Here is a 14726-nt window from a genome sequence, read left to right on the forward strand (position 1 = left end):
TTTATCAAATTCCCCAATGACCCCTATAAAGGCTTTTGAAAAAATTTGAGCTGAATTTTTGGGGTGGTTTTCTGGTTTTGGACCTAAAAACCCCGTAAACTGGGGGACCTGAAAGGGTTAATGGCGACTAAGCCCCATCTTGCATTCCTTAAGTACCCTGGAAAACAACTCATTGGGCCCCGGGGACTTATTTTTTTTCAGTTTTCTGTTTAATAACCTTTCCCTTGAATAATATTGTTAACAAATTCATCAGGAACTAAATAATTTTTTAATTATGGACCCTTTTTAAATCTTCCTTGTAAAACGAAAAAATATCATTAAAAAAAGGGAACACATTTCCAGTTCATTACCCTCATTCCCATTCCCATTTTTCCAGGGGTCCTATTTTTTCCTCACCTTCGCCCTATCCTTGAAAGAACCTTTGTTAGTCTTTATTATTGATCTAATTTCATAGTCATTTAGCCTTTCTAATCCCTTTTTTCATTCTTTTTTAAATAAACATTTGGTGTGGGTTAACCTCTCCTCTTCATGCGCCTATAATTTTTCTCCCCTAATAATGCTTTACCCCCTTTTAAAATTTTGGGATCGTTATTTAGCCCTAATTTTCTCTGGGAAATGTATATCTTGGGCATTACATTAAAAAACAATCAAAAAAGCAATCCCTTCATATTCATAAATGATTATCGTCAATAAAATCATTAGCTAGATAACCCCAATCAAGTTGACAGATTTTCCCCTAAGCCCATTATAATAGAACAAAAATCGGGTTTTCTGTATTATCATTATTCTTGCTTTCCCCAAATTAATCAAAAAGTGATGGTTTGTGATCATTTCCCAAGCTCTTCAGTGATCTCAGATTTTTCCTAGTGTTTCCTTATTTGACAGTGGTCTAGCAAATTTTACCCCGGTGGTTTCAGCTCTGTTTAAAAAAAGTCTGAAATGTTTCCCTAAAATCACTGGACTCAGATTGCCTGTCAAAATTCCCGTCAATTTATAAAATTAAAGTCCCCTATGACTATTTTCTGTGTCCGGCCCAACAATTTCGTCCCAAAAGTCTCCCTCTATCGTGTCAAGCCCGGAGGTCGTATTTACACCTAAATTATTTTTTTTGACCCTCCACAACTCTCCCCAAACAGACTCTGTTACTGCTCCATCTTTTTTTTATCCCTTTTTTTATGCAACAGTTATTTTCCGGAATTACTTCCTCCCCCCCCCTTTACATCTACCCACACTGAACAACTTAAACCCCTGAATATTACCCAGCGTTTATCTGACTCTTTAAACCCTTCCGTTTCAGTTAATGCAATGATATAAAATTTTCCCAGAAATGCTGAAAAACGTGGTTCATTAATTTTATTTCTTGCCCTTCGACTGTTAGCATAAAAATGATCTTTTTTTTCTTCTGCACTTTTTCCCTTTTCATCTTTGTTTTTAAAATTTTCCCAAAAATTATCATTGCAGAGTTATATGCCCAGTTAAAATTAGTTGCTTTATCAGGCATAAGTCAAAAATTTTCCATCTTTATTTATCTTTTTCAAAACCCCATACCTCTAACCAACCCTAGTTTAAAGTCTAACCCCCTCCATTTTAGAAAAACCCACACCTCCCCTGGATAAGTAAAACCCCCATCTGCTTTTTTCATTCGGCCATAGATGTTGCCCCCAGTTCTCAAGGGAAGGGTTTGCATTATCCTTACAGTGTTTATCCAGCCAACAATTAATACCAATTCCCCTGGACAACCATTCATTCCCAAACACCCCCTTGTTGGAAAATGCCACAAAAACAGGGCGCCCCCTTCTTCCCAATTAATTTAAGCTGTTTCCTGAACCCCAAATAAATCCCCCACTTCTGGGTTTTCCTACATCATTTCCTCCCTTTTTGGGAAATAATGGGGGGGTCAGTTCGGATCAAACCGGGGCTGTGGCTCCCTCCGTTGGTTTCGCGTGCGGCCAGGGGGCAAACCTGGTTGATCGGCTCTGATCCACCGGGGGGCCTGGTCTCCCGGGCTGGCGGCGGCCCGGAACCCCTCAGGTAAACTCCAGGATCCCTTCCGTTCATGATGTTGTCAGCCCTTAACAATTCCTCCCTCCCCGCCCCAGGAAAAAAGACCCCCTGTCTCTCCACTCCCGTCCTTCAAGGCCCTATCCCTGTTTCTAATTATCCCCAACAACAACAATATTCACCTTCCTTGTTTTTGGTTGTCGTGGCGTCCGGTGTCGCTCACGTGCGTGGGTAGCACCGAGAATCGTTGGGGTTTCCACAGGAATTTCCCCGTTTTTTCTTCTTCATGTTTCTGGCTTTCCTTCGTCTTCCGGGTGCGTCAACCTGGTCCCCTGTCCAGCCACGCCCGATCCCTTCTTGACCTGAGGGCTCCCGGGAGGACTCGAAACCCCTTTTTCCCCCCGGTCAATCGCCCTTTCCATCCGCTCCCTCATTTTTTCCCAAGTTTGGTAAAGTTGCTCAATGGGGTCTTCAGTTCCCTTCACCGGAGCACACAAGACCTTCCGCCCCGACACTGCAAGGCTCCGAAACGGGTTTTAAACCAAAAACTTTCCCGTGGGCTGCAGAAAACAATATGAAATTTGGGTGAGAAATTTCAATTTCTAATATATAAACATAAATTAAAACTTCATCAATTTTTAAAAAAAATTCTGGCCCAAAAAAAAGGGAAAAACCAACATAAAAACCTGGGGTGATCATTTAAAATTTAAAAATTTAAACTTTATTCTCTATAAGTATTACAATGCTGAGTTTTCAAAATTATTTTTGTAGTTTTTATTAAAAAAAAATTTAAAAATTTGAGTGTACCACTAAAGGGCCCAGCATTGCTAGGCATTTGGGCAGACTTTTATTAAATCTTGGGTTTTTAAAAAGTTACAAAAATTTTGAGATAAGTTGGTATTTGGTTTTAAATGACTAAATCAGTTGTGAGTTTGCAATGTGAATCTTTTGTTTTGGCACTATCATAATTTCGGGATTGGAATTTTCACCCGGCCCAAATTATGACTAGTTGGGTTTATTATTTTGAGATTGAGATTATTTTCTGTTTATGGTCAAAGGGGTGAGTGAGTGTAAGTGTGAACCACCAGGTATTTTATTATTATTGTTGACCGGGGTGTATCAGGGAGATAAGATGTTTTCTTTTTGGTATTTTTAAAAAGGGTATGAATGTTTTCCCATTTTTGGGAAATTTTCAGGAAAATTGTTTAATTTTTGGGGGCCTTTTACTCATTAAATTTTTTGTCAGGTTTAGTCGGGACGGGGAATTTCCCATAGAGATTTTTGTTGGTGTTTTCCTTGGGTTCTATCACAACTATCAAAAAAAAGCATTTTAGGTAAAAGGTTAATTTTTGGAATTTAAGGTCCTGTAGATGTGTTGCACAGAAAGAAAGTGTGGATTTATTAAACGGGGAGAAAGGTTTACATCATAAAGAGTGGGGTGTTTTTGCCGGGGATGGGTTTAAATGATTATTCTTACTGCGGCTTTTTGTTTGGTTATTATTGGCTTTGGGTGTGTTGCTGCAGTTCCCCCCCAAAACCAAACCATGGGTGAGGTATGGATATATAAAGTGAATGGTATAGTGTGAAGGCAGTTTCACCTTGCTGTTTTTCTTGGAAGGACCCCAACCATTTTGGATCCCCCCTTTTTTTGGGTTAATTTTGGATTGGGTGCGGGAAGTTCAGGTTGTTGTCGGGGTCAGGCCGGGAAAATTTTTCCCCTCATTATCCTCATTATTGGAATCTCCCCCTTAAAGGACCCATAACATTGTATCAATCGCATCTGCTAGAAAAAATGACGGGAATGGAAAATGAAAACCTTAAAACTAGGGGGCCCAACCCAGGGTAGCCTTTTTGGGTCATTGTTCTATCTGGGGCGGGGTTTGCCACACAACAGCACCTTTCGGGGGGTTGGTTGCTGCCCTGAAAATGTAGAGCACCCTTCCCCCGCATATGGGGGGAAAAAACCCTCAATTACTGGGGCCCCCGGGGTTTCCCAAAACCTGTTTTCCCCTGGAATGCAGGCGGGAAAATCAGTTTTACACCGGGAAAAATCCTGGGGACTGTCCAAACCCACCAAAAAATCACTCCTCTGGCAAAAGGCGCGAACGTTCCCAAACCCCCCTGGGGGAATCGGCCAGTGTGATAATAAATAAAAAAACATATAATATATATATATATATATATATATATATATATATATATATATATATATATATATATATATATATATATATATATATATATTTATTTTCAACAAGTCGGCCGTCTCCCACCAAGGTAGGGTGACCCAAAGAGAAAGAATATCCCCAAAAAGAAAATTCTTTCATCATCATTCAACACTTTCACCTCACTCACACATAATCACTGTTTTTGCAGAGGTGCCCAGAATACAACAGTTTAGAAGTATATACGTATAAAAATACACAATATATCTCTCCAAGCTGCCAATATCCTAAACCCCTCCTTTAAAGTGCAGGCATTGTACTTCCCATTTCCAGGGCTCAAGTCCGGTTATATAAAATAACCGGTTTCCCTGAATCCCTTCACTAAATATTACCCTGCTCACACTCCAACAGATTGTCAGGTCCCAAATACCATTTGTCTCCATTCACTCCTATCTAACACGCTCACGCACGCTTGCTGGAAGTCCAAACCCCTCGCCCACAACACCTCCTTTACCCCCTCTCTCCAACCTTTTCGAGGACAACCCCTACCCCACCTTCCTTCCCCTACAGATTTATACGCTCTCCATGTCTTTCTACTTTGATCCATTCTCTGTAAATGACCAAACCACCTCAACAAACCCTCTTCAGCCCTCTGACTAATACTTTTATTAACGCCACACCTTCTCATAATTTCCACACTCCGAATTTTCTGCATAATATTTACACCACACATTGCTCTTAGACAGGACATCTCCACTGCCTCCAACTGCCTCCTTGCTGCAGCATTTACAACCCAAGCTTCACACCCATATAAGAGTGTTGGTACTACTATACTTTCATACATTCCCTTCTTTGCCTCCATAGATAACATTTTTTGCTTCCACATATACCTCAATGCACCATTCACCTTTTTTCCTTCATCAATTCTATGATTAACCTCATCCTTTATAAATCCATCCGCTGACTCGTCAACTCCCAAATATCTGAAAACATTCACTTCTTCCATACTCCTCCTCCCCAATTTGATAACCAATTTTTCTTTATCTAAATCATTTGATACCCTCATCACCTTAGTCTTTTCTATGTTCACTTTCAACTTTCTACCTTTACACACACTCCCAAATTCGTCCACTAACCTTTGCAATTTTTCTTTAGAATCTCCCATAAGCACAGTATCATAAGCAAAAAGTAACTGTCACTTCCCATTTTGTATTTAATTCTCCATAATTTAATCCCACCCCTCTCCCGAACACCCTAGCATTTACTTCTTTTACAACCCCATCTATAAATATATTAAACAACCATGGTGACATTACACATCCCTGTCTAAGACCTACTTTTACCAGGAAGTAGTCTCCCTCTCTTCTACACACCCTAACTTGAGCCTCGCTATCCTCATAAAAACTCTTAACAGCATTTAGTAACTTACCACCTATTCCATATATATATACCTCACCTAGGCTATTTGTGCTTGAGGATCAACTGCAGCAACACACCTAAAGCCAATAATAACCCAACAAAAAGCCACAGTAAGAATAATCACTAAATCCCATCCCTGGCAACACACCCCCCCACTCTTCACAGATCTAAACTTACTCCCTGTTCAGTACATTCACACTTACTACTGTGCAATCTACATCTACAGGACCTTAAATTCCAATATTAACCTTGACCTAAAACACTTTCTTGATAGTCCTGACAGAACCCATAGGCATAACACCAGACACAAACATCTCTATGACATTCCCCGTGTCCGACTAAACCTTTACAAAAATTCAATGTATGTCAAAGGCCCTAAAATCTGGAACACCCTACCTGAAAACTCTAGAACTGCAGACACATTCATCACCTTCAAAACTACCATTAGAAAACATCTTATCTCCCTGATACACCCCGTCAACTAATTACACGAATACCACCTGGTGGTTCACACTTACACTCACTCACCCATTTGACCATAAACAGAAATATCAATCTCAATCTTAAAATGATGAATCCTAACTAGTCATAAGTTGGCCTGTGATACTCCAATACTGAAACTATGTATTGTGCCAAAACAAAAGCATTCACATTGCTAAACTCACAAACAGTATTTAGTCACTTAGCCATAATACCAACTTACCTCATAATTTGTAATATTTTAAATTTAAGAATTAATCCAAGTCTGCCCGAAATGCCTAGCCATGCTAGGTGTTCTAGTGGCACCCTCTGTATTTAGTACCTTACTACATGTAAACCACACAATAAACAAATTCTGTGAACTCAGCATTGTAATCCTTATAGAGAATAAACTTTGAATTTGAATTTGAATATCTCCCACATTGCCTCCCTATCCACTCTATCATATGCCTTTTCTAAATCCATAATACAATAAAAACTTCCCTACCTTTATCTAAATACTGTTCACATATATGCTTCAATGTAAATACTTGATCTACACATCCCCTACCCACTCTAAGACCTCCTTGCTCATCCACAGTTCTACATTCTGTCTTACCTCTAATTCTTTCAATAATAACCTTACCGTACACTTTTCCTGGTATACTCAGTAAACTTATTCCTCTAATTTTTACAATATCTTGTCCCCCTTCCCTTTATATAAAGGGACTATACACACTCTCCGCCAATCCCTAGGTACCTTCCCCTCTTTCATGCATTAATTAAACAAAAATACCAACCACTCCAACACTGTCCCCCCCTGCTTTTAACATTTCTGTCATGATCCCGTCAGTTCCAGCTGTTTTACCCCTTTCATTGTACGTAGTGCCTCACGCACCTCCCCCAGACTCACATCCTGCTCTTCTTCACTCCTAAAAGATGGTGTACCTCCCTGGCCAGTGCATGAAATTACCGCCTCCCTTTCTTCGTCGACATTTAAAAGTTCCTCAAAATATTCTCGCCATCTACCCAATTCCTCCATTTCCCCATTTACTAACTCCCCTACTCTGTTTGTAACTGACAAATCCATTCATTCCCTAGGCTTTCTTAACTCACTCCAAAATTTTTTCTTACTTTCATTAAAATTTCTTGACAGTGCCTCTCCCATTATCATCTGCTCTCCTTTTGCACTCTCTCACCACTCTCTTCACCTTTCTTTTACTCTCCATATACAGTGGACCCCCGCATAACGATTACCTCCGAATGTGACCAATTATGTAAGTGTATTTATGTAAGTGCTTTTGTATGTGTATGTTTGGGGGTCTGAAATGGACTAATCTACTTCACAATATTTCTTATGGGAACAAATTCGGTCAGTACTGGCACCTGAACATACTTCTGGAGTGAAAAAATATCGTTAACCGGGGGTCCACTGTACTCTACTCTTCTTATAACACTTATGCTTTGTAAAAACCTCTCATAAGCTACCTTTTTCTCTTTTATCACACCCTTTACTTCATCATTCCACTAATCACTCCTCTTTCCTCCTGCACCCACCCTCCTATAATCACAAACTTCTGCCCCACATTCTAATAAAACTATTCCAACCGTCTTCAACCCAGTCCACCTTTCTGCCAATAGTTGCTTATATCTCACCCGAACTTCCTCCTCCCTTAGTTTATACACTTTCACCTCCCTCTTACTTGTTGTTGCCATTTTCCTCTTGTCCCATCTACCTCTTACTCTAACTGTAGCTACAACTAGATAATGATCCGATATATCAGTTGCCCCTTTATAAACGTGTACATCCTGGAGCCTACACATCAACCTTTTATCCACCAATACATAATCTAACAAACTACTTTCATTACGTGCTATATCATTCCTTGTATATTTATTTATCCTCTTTTACATAAAATATGTATTACTTATTACCAAACTTCTTTCTACACATAGCTCAATTAAAGGCTCCCCATTTTCATTTACCCCTAGCACCCCAAATTTACCTACTACTCCCTCCACAACATTTTTACCCACTTCAGCATTTAAATCCCCAACCACAAGTACTCTCACACTTGGTTCAAAAATCCCCACGCATTCACTCAACATTTTCCAAAATCTCTCTCTCTCTCTCCTCTACACTTCTCTCTTCCCCAGGTGCATATATGCTTACTATAACTCACTTCTCACATCCAACTTTTATTTTACTCCACATAATCCTTGAATTAATACATTTATAGTCCTTCTTTTCCTGCCATAGCTTATCCTTCAACATTATTGCTACTCCTTCTTTAGCTCTAACTCTATTTGAAACCCCTGACCTAATCCCATTTATTCCTCTCCAATGAAACTCACCCACCCCCTTCAGCTTTGTTTCACTTAAAGCCATTCATAACATTCATTCATAACATCCACAATCATCTCTTTCTTATCATTTGCACAACATCCACGCACATTCAGACTTCCCACTTTGACAATTTTCTTCTTATTCTTTTTAGTAATTATTACAGTGGACCCCCGGTTATCAGCCGGTTCTGTTTTTGGCCAACTCACTTTTTGGCCGGTTTTTTGGCACCCGGTTATCGGCCGGTTTTTCGGTGCCTGGTTAACAGCCGATAATTCAGTGATCGGCCATTTGGGATGTGTCCATCCACCGCCTGGGGCCGCTTGCGCATCAGTTTGGCTTTGTCTCTCGGTGGCTGAGGAAGCTTCTGCTCATACATCCAAACATTTCACTTGTTTTCCATTGTTTTTAGTGTTTTTTTTTTTTTTGCCGTGCAATTTTGAAATAAGTAACCATGGCTCCAAAGGAAGTTCCTGTGGTAAAGAAAGTGAGAAACACCATGGAATTTAAGAGTGAAGTGAAAGAAAAGTTTGAGAGTGTTATGAAGGTGGTGGAACTTGCCATAATGTACAGCAAGAATAAATCAACAATTACATCCATCCTGGCAAAGAAAGAACAAATCAAAGATGCTAATGTTGCAAAAGGGGTAACTTTTCTAACTAAACAAAGGCCACCAATAATGGAAGAGATGGAAAAGTTATTATTATTGTGGATTAAGGAAAAAGAATTAGTGGGAGACAGTGTTGTGGAGTCGATTATTTGTGAGAAGGCCAGGAAGGTGCATGAGGATCTTGCAAAGAAAATGCCTGGAACAAGTACTGCAGTTTGTGAATTTATGGCCAACAAAGGATGGTTTGATAGATTTAAGAAGCGTAGTGGCATACACAGTGTTGTAAGGCATGGTGAGGCAGCAAGTTCTGACAAATGTGCGGCTGAAAAATTTGTGCAGGAATTCCAGGGGTACATAGAGGTTGAAGGATTCAAACCCCAACAAGTATTCAATTGTGACAAAACAGGCCTGTTTTGGAAGAAAATGCCAAACAGGACCTACATTACCCAGGAGGAAAAGGCATTGCCAGGACACAAGCCTATGAAAGACAGGCTTACTCTCTTGTTGTGTGGTAATGCTAGTGGGGATTTCAAAGTGAAGCCTTTACTCGTGTATCACTCAGAAAATCCCAGTGTGTTCAAGAAAAACAATGTCATGAAGAATAGATTGTGTGTGATGTGGAAAGCTAATCATAAGGCATGGGTCACAAGGCAAATTTTCAGAGTGGGTTAATGATGTGTTTGGTCCAAATGTGAAAAAATACTTCCTGGAAAAGAAATTGCCACTCAAGTGTCTCCTATTACTGGACAATGCTCCTGCACATCCTCCAGACTTGCAAGACCAAGTGTTTAGGGACTTCAGTTTCATCACAGTGAAGTTCTTGCCTCCTAACACCACTCCTCTCCTCCAGCCCATGGATCAGCAGGTCATTTCTAACTTCAAAAAACTCTACACAAAAGCAGTGTTTCAAAAGTGCTTTGAAGTGACATCGGACACTCAGTTGGCCCTAAGAGAGTTCTGGAGGAATCGCTTCACTATCCTCCATTGCATAAGCCTTATAGGTAAGGCTTATGCTCTTAGGACTTTGAACTATGCTTGGAGAAAATTGTGGCCAGATTGTGTCCGAGAGGGATTTTGAAGGGTTTGAGGCTGACCCTGACCCCTGACCCTGCCGACCCTGTGGACTCTATTGTGGCACTGGGGAAGTCTCTGGGGTTGGAGGTGAGTGGCGAGGATGTGGAAGAGTTGGTGGAGGACCACAGGGAAGAGCTAACCACTGAAGAACTGCAAGAGCTTTAACTTGAACAGCAAGAGACTGCAGCTGAGGAACTTGCTTCAGAGGAGGAGGAAGAGGGAGTGAAGGAGGTGCTTTCTTCAGGGATTAAAGAGGTGTGTGCAATGTGGACTAGGGTGCAAGCTTTTGTAGAGAAACACCACCCTGACAAAGCTGAAACAAACCATATCTGCAACATGTTTAGTGACAAAACCTTGTCCCACTTCGGGGAAATCTTAAAGAGATGCCAGAAACAGAGCACTCTGGACAGTTATTTTGTGAGACAGGGGTCCAGTGACTCTGAAGCTGGTCCTAGTGGCATTAAAAGACAAAGAAGGGAAGTAACCCCAGAGAAGGCTTTGCTACCTAAAATCTTTATGGAGGGGGATTCCCCTTCCAAACACTAACTCCTCCCTCTTTCCTCTTCCCTATCTTCCAAAAGCCAGCATTAGCCTTCAATAAAGGTATGTAATACTTACATAATTGTTAAAAAAATTATTTTTTGTGAATACTTTTGTCTGGAACAGATAAATTGTATTTCCATTAATTCTTATGGGAAGTATTAATTCGGTTTTTGACCATTTCAGTTATTGGCCGACCTTCTGGAACGGATTACAGCCGATAACCGGGGGTCCACTGTATATATATATATACAGTATGTGACTAACAAATGGAGAAAATTTTCTTCTAGTGCCAGGAATGTCTGCATTGTTTATTCTGGATCCTATTTTGAAATATTCCTTTCTTGAATTTTGTGTGAAATTGGCCAAATTACCAATTTATTACCATTTTATTAGGTAGCTGAAATAAGTAAATGAGCAGTTTCTTGTACCCAATCAGTAGAATAAAAGGAGTACAGCCTCCCCTCACTTAGTGATGTACTCGTTTACTGATGACTCGGACTTATGACGGACTCTCTGACCAGTATGCATACCAAAATAATGTATATTAGAGCTGATTTCCTCTATTCTGTTTATTACAATACACAGTACACTACTACTGCATAAACATTTAAAAATACAGTGGACCCTCGGTTATCAGCCATAATCCTTTCCAGAAGGTCAGTCTAAATCCGAAAAGGCCGAAAACCAAAATATTACCAATGCTCTTATATGGGTGTGAAGCATGGGTGATGAATGTTGCAGCGAGGAGAAGGCTGGAGGCAGTGGAGATGTCATGTCTGAGGGCAATGTGTGGTGTGAATATAATGCAGAGAATTCGTAGTTTGGAAGTTAGGAGGAGGTGCGGGATTACCAAAACTGTTGTCCAGAGGGCTGAGGAAGGGTTGTTGAGGTGGTTCGGACATGTAGAGAGAATGGAGCAAAACAGAATGACTTCAAGAGTGTATCAGTCTGTAGTGGAAGGAAGGCGGGGTAGGTAAGGTTGGAGGGAGGGGGTAAAGGAGGTTTTGTGTGCAAGGGGCTTGGACTTCCAGCAGGCATGCGTGAGCATGTTTGATAGGAGTGAATGGAGACTGGGGGGCGGTGGGAGTGTTTTGAATGTAGTGAAGAGGCTGTGAAAACATGGGACCAGGAAATTGGCGTTCACGGCGGCCTAAGGATTAATATAGGCCTCACTTCATAATAGGAAGTGTCGTAACTGTTCCTGGTGAAGAGTGAGGGAATGTGATTTACGGGACCACCGTAATAAAGTGGTAAAATGAGTGAATAATGGTAGGACCGGGGGTGACTGGCGCGTCGCCATGGACTGTGTCCCGGGGAAAAATACCCGTGGTTTAATCATCACTCATCAGTCTCATTTCTTAATGGAGTGGTCTCCAATGTGTATAATACTTAGGAGACATTAAACCGTATGGTGGGCTAAGAAGTAATCAGTGATAATAACACCAAGTTAAGAGAATGTGTGAAGTGAAATGAGTCGCCGTTCTCAGAGTGAGCATCTGTTTATCTCGTGTTCCTGTCTCGAGGATAGTGAAGTTTTTATGGAGTCACGACTTCTAAACCGGGACAAACCAATGGATACCTCGTCCTGCTGGAATAAGAACCATGTCTGTGTAGCAGGACATCGAAATGTGATGGTGAATGGAGGAAATAAGGAGCATCAATCACCCACAGTTAAGTAACCCTTCTAGTTATAGCAGACTGATACTGGCCAGTTAGGTATGTTGTAATTGGATAGGTTATGGGTGATCCAGCTACTTCAAGTGACCACCAGAGAATATCTGGTAAGTGGTGGGATTATGTACAAGTGTTTTTCCTTGATGGATATATCCATGTGTATCCTACCCCCCCCCCTTCATTCAGTTAAACTAATATAATCTATACAGTCCACAATTAATTAGTAGCGCCGTACTTGTGGGTGCTATCCAATTTTACTGGTCTCGGAGAGATATGGATAAGATTGTGAATGTCAAAGGAGCCACCTGCAGTGACCAGAGGTGGTTAAGTTTTCTCACATGTCTACACGGGGTGACTACGGTAAACAATATAGTTGTTGTCTCCCAATGAGATTACTCATATGCATGTAATGTTGAGGTACGTACAGGTAACACCCCTAGGAAATTTTCCATAGATACTAATATCAACTCTACAGCTTATTTATCTATCACAATTCATCTAATATAACATAATAAACAATATTAATAACATAGAAACATACATACATGATATAGTGGTGGTGGTGGCAGTGGCAGCAGCCACTGCCACTAATCATACTACTAGTCACACTGAAACACCACTAGTCACATTGAAACAATGTAGATAATTTATAAATAAGAAATATTGTATAAAAACATAATAGAGAATGTAAAGAAATAAAGTGGCTATTGTGGAGAACGTAAAGAAATAAAGTGGTTATTGAGATGATAGCAGAGGTTTAGGGTGGTGGAAGATATGCAGGGCGGCACATGTTGTCAGTGGCCCTATACACCTCCAACAACATTGGAAGAGTTTTGTGTCATCCTTTTTCTAACACTTAATTGCTTAACTTACTTGCTACACTGTTAATGCTACACTTTATCGCTGGCTGGCACTATGGCCTTTATCGACTCCTGCTGCTTTAGTATCGTACATATCATAGAATCACTGAAGAAGGCACATTCTCCCCTCTCTCTCTCACCCCTTTACAAAAGGGCTGGTGGCACTAGGCACTTTCTTTGGGCCCATGGTGGCTTATTTCGCAGTCGCACTCAATAAACAACCACAAAAAAATGGATTATGACGAGATGTTTGGATGAATGCGTGGAGTGTTGCTCACTCACCGAGAGACACAGCCAGACTGACTCACAAACGTGGCAGAGTGGCAGGCTGATGCGTTCAATAAGGCCGATTTCTGAGTTGATGGCTGAAATCCGGGACAGAATTTCAGCCAAAAAAGCAGCCGAAATCAGAATCGGCCGATATCCAGAATGGCCGATAACCGAGGGTCCACTATACCATAAATGTTATAAATGGTGCAAAGGTGACATTAAAAAAATATCTAAAGATGGTTGATACAAACAGGGCCGGATTACCGCATAGGCAAACTAGGCATTTGCCTAGGGCCCCGCGCATTTGGGGGCCCCGCAGTCCAAGGGGTTCAGGGGCTCATCCAAGACTGCGCACATGGTGCAAGTGCAAAGGGGTCCCTACCTAAAAAGTTCAAGTGTTTGGAGAGTAAAATTGATTTTTAAAAATTAATCAAAACAAAAATAAATAATGAAATAAAATAAAACTGCAAAATACTTTGCAATAAGTGTAGATTCAACACCAGATATTTCACATACAGATCAATTGACATTCATTGTTTGCTTTGTCAACTCCAGTGGTAAGCCTGTAGAGCGCTTTATAAAATTCATTCCTCTTTCAGGCCATGATGGAGAAACAATGATGAATGTAGTACTGGATACTCTGCTTGAACATGATCTCTCTATTATGGATTGCCGTGGCCAGAGCTACGACAATGCAAGTAACATGTCGGGTAAATATAATGGATTGCAAGCCCGTATCAAGCAAATCAACCCACTTGCTGAATATGTGCCCTGCTCAGCACATTCTCTTAATCTTGTTGGGTCATGTGCTGCGGAGTGTTGTGTCGCTGCAGTTTCATTTTTTGGACTTTTACAAGCACTCTTTAATTTTTTCTCTGCTTCAACCTATCGGTGGAGTATACTCAAGTCAACCATTCATGGAGATGTCATCAAATCATTATCAACAACAAGGTGGTCAGCACAGCATGATGCAACACATGCTTTGAAAGACAGCTTTGCTGAAATACGTTCTGCTTTGATCCAAATAGCAGAGGATGAAGACCAGACAGCAACTACAAGAAGCGAAGCAGCCAGCTTAGCATCAAAATTGGAAGATTTGAATTGGCCTTACTCTGTGTGCTTTGGGACTGTATACTGGAACGGTTAAATGCCACGAACAAGACACTTCAGAAAATTGAAATTGAAATGGCTACTTGTGCTAACCTCTATGCAGGCTTAGTGGAATTTGTAAGCTCACTTCGCAATGATGAAGCTTTTGAAATGTTTGAAGAGAAAGCTAAACTGCTGGTGAAAGACTACAGTTACCG

Source organism: Cherax quadricarinatus, chromosome 61, assembly GCF_038502225.1.
Source record: "Cherax quadricarinatus isolate ZL_2023a chromosome 61, ASM3850222v1, whole genome shotgun sequence".
NCBI lineage: Eukaryota > Metazoa > Arthropoda > Malacostraca > Decapoda > Parastacidae > Cherax > Cherax quadricarinatus.